The sequence below is a fragment of the Mytilus edulis genome, chromosome 8 (assembly GCF_963676685.1).
Source record: "Mytilus edulis chromosome 8, xbMytEdul2.2, whole genome shotgun sequence".
In the NCBI taxonomy this organism is placed as follows: domain Eukaryota; kingdom Metazoa; phylum Mollusca; class Bivalvia; order Mytilida; family Mytilidae; genus Mytilus; species Mytilus edulis.
Genome location: NC_092351.1, coordinates 83,708,788 through 83,715,207, shown reverse-complemented (window position 1 = coordinate 83,715,207; position 6,420 = coordinate 83,708,788).

The following is a 6,420-nucleotide window of genomic DNA, read 5'->3' as shown; positions in this document are numbered from 1 at the left end:
CTCGGTAAAACATTTACAAAATGGAAACAAAAAATTATATCCATTTTATGTATTGTGACCGGTCTTTCATTGTTTTATACATATGTAAACTGTATATTATGTATAATCATAGATGTAATATTTAATACATGACATACATGTTCTTATTTTATTATGTAAACTGACAATTATCTAATCCAGTAATAAAGTGATATCTATAGAAAAATTATTACTCAAACAACAGTATTAAGGGACCGTAAAAAACACATTTTTAAAATAATCAACAAAGGGGTGATGTTTGAACTAACTGATGATCACTGATGACTTTAATAATTTTCTGAGGATCGACATAAGGTGCATTGAATTTGTCTGATCTAAAAGTAGTATCTTGACAACTGTGCCTGGGATGAGGCTAATTCTCAACTTTATTTGTAACTAACAGTCCTGCTGATGAAAATATATGCTCTGACGGTATAAATGGAGAGGGAATGACTTAGATTAGCTTAAAGTGTAAGATTTTGAAAACTGATCTTGTTCATGGCATACCTCTGTTTGGGAATATTTAAATGAGAGCTAAGCGGAAATATTCGATTCGTATTGTAATTATCGAAAAATATTAGATAGTATAATTGCAGGACATAAATACAACTATTGACAAATTGTTGATGCAATCACATTGACGTATGCGTATCTGTTTCCATATGTGTGCTATAAATACATTATAATCTGCAGAGATATATAAACTGTGTAATTATAAATCGTCTAAGCTACAAAATATTGTGTTTTATCAATGAAGTGAAATACGATACTGATACATCTGTGTACTGTAAGCTACAGTAACAAGGTATTTGATTTTTAATGGCTCAAGTGCATCAGGAAACCTCATTATAACTAATGATAGTTCAACGATTAGACATTTCTCTTAAGCTAGAGGTCACATTGGTACGCTGATCCCTCAAATTGCACTTGCCACTTTAATATATAATATTTTGTGATAAAAGTTTAGAGATTTATAATCGCCAACTTTGAAAACAGACAACGCATCATAATACACAAGCGTAGATATTAGTTATAAATTATTATTTTTGTTTTAACTTTAATTGTTAATATGCTTCTGAAGGAAAACAAACTAATCGACGACACAAAATAAAATAAAACTAAATTAATTATTTGAAAAAGTCTATATAATAGAAAAACACTCGCAACAAATTTATTTGTTTGTTTGAATGTTATATTCGTTTGATTTTTTTTTTCGTATGTTCTAACTTTCACGGACTTCAACGTAAAAGGTTGCTGGAATTTAAATTAAATTTATAATCAATGCTAAAAGCTTGTGAAATAACTCTTTTCTTCTCGCGTTTGTTTGAATTATATGACTAATGTTATGGCATATTCAACTAAACTGGGAAGCAGCGCTGTATTTTGTTTACGTGCTAATGTACATGTATTTAAATAGTCAACAAAACTTAATATGACTCCGCGAGCACCACAGTCTTTCCTCTGACATATAATACAGGGGCGGATCTAGCCATATTAAAAGCTTTAAGGGGGGTCCCAACTCAGGACAAAAAGGGGGGGGGGGGGTCCAACTATATGTTCCCATTCAAATGCATTGATCGGCCAAAAAGAGGAGGGTTCAAACACTCGGACCCCCTCCCCCTGGATCCGTTAATGTAATAGTTCTTATTAATTGCCTCGAAAAATATCACTCATACGAAAGATGTCTATGCCAGCACGAAACTGACGGGTCGGTTTGAACATGACATGACACATTTAATTATATTGCAATACATGTATTGTAATCTTTCTTTTAACATAAGCAGTATTGTTCATATGTTCAATTAATTTATTAAACTTTTCTAGGAGTTTTTGCTTAATTTCATTCTATTATACGGTAGAGAATTAATATTTCCTGCAGGAAAAAAATGAGTAACAAGTCGACCTTCAATATTATTGCATTCATCACACAAAAGAACTACAAACAAGCTGTCCCAAGTCAGGATCATGTAATTCAGTGGTTGTCGTTTGTTGATGTATTACATATTTGTTTTCGTTCATTTTTGTACGTAATTTAGGTTTGCATTGTTTTATATTTGTCATTTCGGAACCTATTATAGCTGACTATGTGGTATGGGTTTTGCTCATTGTTGAAGACCGTACGGTGACCTATAATTGTTAGTTTCTATGTCATTTGGTCTCTTGTGGAGAGTTGTCTCATTGGCAATCATACAACATATTTTTTATAAGATAAAGTTTAGTTCATGATTTCTGAAATCTTTCAACATCAAGAATCACTTACACAGTGAAAATTGTTTTTCTTGAACTTGAGGTGAGTGATATTTTCCCCATATCGAAGTCCTAACTAATATTTCATGTCGAGTTTTTAGCATTGCATACTGAAAGAGGAAAAAAGGAATATTGCAGCTAGACAAAGTCTTTCAATTTTATTTATTCATTCATTGTCTGCACTGTAATGAAAGATTCGAATTACCTCTATTTTCACTACTGTCCCGGAATATTGTGCGAGTGAAAACAACACAAAAAAACGCCAGTTTAATAATAACAGGAGGCTCAAAATAGCCTGTGTTGCTCATCTTGGTCTATATCATATTAGACAAAGACACACTTCAACATTGTAGACGAGAAAAGTATTATTAAATGACAAAAACAGATATGGTTTTTTTTTTATCTTATATTGGCGGTCATTTAAGTCTGTTCAGTTTCTCTCATTTATATCTTATTTAGGACTAAATGCTTAAGTTTCAGAGATATAAATCAAACACTGCATCCCTGCTTATTTACTATTTAGCCATTCTGCCATCTTGGTTGATGTTTGGTCAATGGATACATTTTTTTGAACTAGATACCCTAGGGATTGTTTATGCAAAGTTTGTTTTAATTTGGACAAGTAGTTTCAGAGGAGATTTTTTTGGCAAAGGATTACCGAAATGTAAGACAAATTGTGAGAAATTAACTGTAAAAGGCAATAACTACTTTTTGTAGACCTTGTTTTGCTGAAAAAGTTTGCTGTCAACAGTTTTTCTTCATGCATGGTAATATTCAGGATGATAGCCAAAAACTGCAAAATTTTCTTTCAACTATCAGTTCAAGGGGAAACAACACAACAACGGGTTGTCTACTGCATTGGCAGATAACTTTTGACTGAACGAACATAAGATTTGCTATAAATGCTTTAGTTTCAGAGATTTATACGCCAAAAATTGCATTTTACCCCGATGTTCTGTTTTTAGCGATGACTGCCATCTCGGTGCACAAGCGTGGTCATATGCATCGGAATGAATTTTTTATCTACATACCCTAATAATGATTTAGGCCGAAATTGGTTTTATTTGGCCCAGCAGATTCAGAGTGGAATATCTTTGTAAAAGCTATCAGACGACAACGACGGACGAAGGACGACAATTGATGAAAAAAGTTTAATAAATAATCGCACTTTGTCACTTTTGGCCTGGTGAGCTTAAAAGGAGATATTGGCAATTTGTAAATTTTATATACACAGTTATACATATTTTCTTGGATTGAAAAAAAAACAAACTAATCATAATGCATCTCGTTTGAATTGTTTTATCATTTGTAATTTCGGGGCCTTTCATATAGCAGACTATGCTGCACGAATTTTACTCATAGTTGAAAGTCGTATCATGACCTTTATAGATATAAGGAGATAACATATGATTGCCAATGAGACAACTCTCCATTAAAGTCATAATTTTTAAAGATAAACCATTGAAGGTCAAAGTACAGTCTTATATGTACCATTTACTAGTTTTCTGGATCTTGAGTTGATTAAGAGAGCATGAAACTAAAAAGACTCAATGTGTCAGTGGCAACTCAGGTGCGGATCCAGAGGGGGGAGGGGGTCCGGGGGTTTGTTGGACGAACAATGCATTTGAATGGGGACATGTAATTGGACCCCCCCTTTGTCCTGGGTTAGGACCCCCTCCCCCTTTTTTAAAATGGCTGGATCCGCCCCTGCAACTATTTGATACCCTTTGATAATTTGATTCACTTCATGTCAAACCACCTTTTAAAAAGTCACACTTACAATTTTGTAAATATACACGTGGCTTAAGCATAGTTTCATCACATTTATACCGTTGGTTTTCCCGTTTGAATGGTTTTACACTAGTAATTTTGGAGCCCTTTATAGCTTGTTGATTGGTGTGAGCCAAGGCTCCGTGTTGAAGGCCGTACATTGACCTATAATGGTTTACTTTTTTTTTAAATTGTTATTTGGATGGAGAGTTGTCTCATTGGCACTGCACACCACATCTTCCTATATCTAAGAGCTGGTCTTGAGAGACTTCCCCTGGAACTACATATTAAATTTCAATCTATATTGTATGGTATACGTTTATATTCTCATGCCATTTATCCTCTTGTAAAGGAATCATTTTTTTTGTCTCAAAGCTTAGACTCTGTGCGAATTTATTCTTCAGTTGGTTCTCATTTGTAAAACATGTATCAGAAGAAACTGGTATGGATTTAGACACTTTCAAGAAATATTCCTCTCATAAGATAAATAAAACTATTAAAGATCAAATAAAATTAAAATTGAAGGATTTTTATGAAAAGAGAGTAAATGATAAGATATGAAGGATAACAGCAAACTCACTATTTATAATCTTGTAAGACTAAATAATACAAATGAAAAATATTTAACTTACTCAAAATTTTAATTTAGAAAACTAATAACAAAACTAGAATAAGAGATCATAATTTATTAATAGAAAAAGGAAGATATCTTAGAAATGTAGAATGCCAATATATATAGAAGAAAGATTAACTGCAACCAATTTGAAGATGAAATTCATTTCTTTTCTATTTTGTAATAGTAACAGTAATAATAGAAAAGTGTCTTTTTATTTAAAACCCAATCCAAGATCACACATTCAGGTAAATATAACAGGTGTTTTCGCGTCTTTCCTGTTATTTTTAGATTTCGGAGATAAAGCCACTGGCTAAAATCAAAACAGCTATAAGTTAAGCTTTACGATGTTTTATTTTATATAACTTCCTCAATAGTGCAAAAGAATTACAATGAAAGTTCAATGGTAATGTTCCAAAAAGACAGAACAGATAGTTATTTCAGTAAATGGTCAATACTAAATATACAATGTATACATGTATCAATGTAAATGCACGGCATCTCTTCAGCTTGCCCGCTGTTATTTTATGAACAAGTCACACTAGACCACGATCGCACCACGCTCAGCACGATCTAAAAAGTATTCAGATCGTGTTGAGGTCGCGGTATGGGCGGCATGAAAATGTAAATTTTGGATGAGTTCACGATGCTACTACGACCTCATTACTTTTCTACAACGATTCCGCCAAGAGTATACCCCGTTTTCACCACGCTTGTTCTGCGACCTCACTACGATAATCACGATCTTGCTATGCTCATCACGTTCTTACTACGATTATATCACACTTTATCCGATTAAAAAACGATCTTAGCACGTTTCTTCTGCGATTAAAGAACGATTTTATCACGATCATTCTACGATCTTACCATGTTTATATGGCGATTTTACTACGCTCTCGGTAATATAATAACGTCAATATCATGTTGTCGGAGTCAATATAAATACTGTTCCATTCCTCCTTATTTTCATTTATACGTAAAATTCTCGATAACAACACAGACAGGCCACCAAAATCTACAATATTTTGTATTTGTGCATGATATGGATAGAGGTAGAGTCAGTGGGGCCTCTGATACGAATCCTGATCCAGATGAGATGTCGGATTAACCTATCACAACGTATATTGCTGATCTATCAAGATCAAATGAAGATATTTTATTGAACAATTAATAGTGGGATGATACAAATGTGTCAAGCATGGCTGAGCTGTTGGAGACATTAGGTCCAAATTATATACAGACGAATAAAACCTGGAGAGCTTTTACATGCTTTATTTGACAATGAGAATGAGCCCGAGCATGGCTATAAGTAAAAATGGTCGTAATATGAACGTAGTAAGGTCGTAAGACGTGAGTGATTAGGACGGCATGAGCGTGGTAGAATCGTTCTATGATCTTTAAAGCGGGGTTTACACAGGGCGATTATTGATCCCGTTTGAGATCAGATTGCGCTTAGACTCGAAAAGTTAAAAAGTCGGATTACTATCCTCAATGATATGGAATGTCCTGTTATTGCCTGAACGCTGTAGTATACGTTCGTAACACTCGGACTCCTACGGATCGGAGAGTTTGGACAAGCACCCCGACAGTAAGGTGCGTCCCTTAACATTCGGGAAGTCTCAATCAATTTTGTCTAGTCGAATTACAATCGTTATTATGTCGTGACAAATTCTCTAGTATCGCGATGATCAAAATCGTAACATTGATCTGTGACTAAGAATTTCATTATCCCAGGAATTGATCACCTTAGCCGTATTTGGCACAACTTTTTG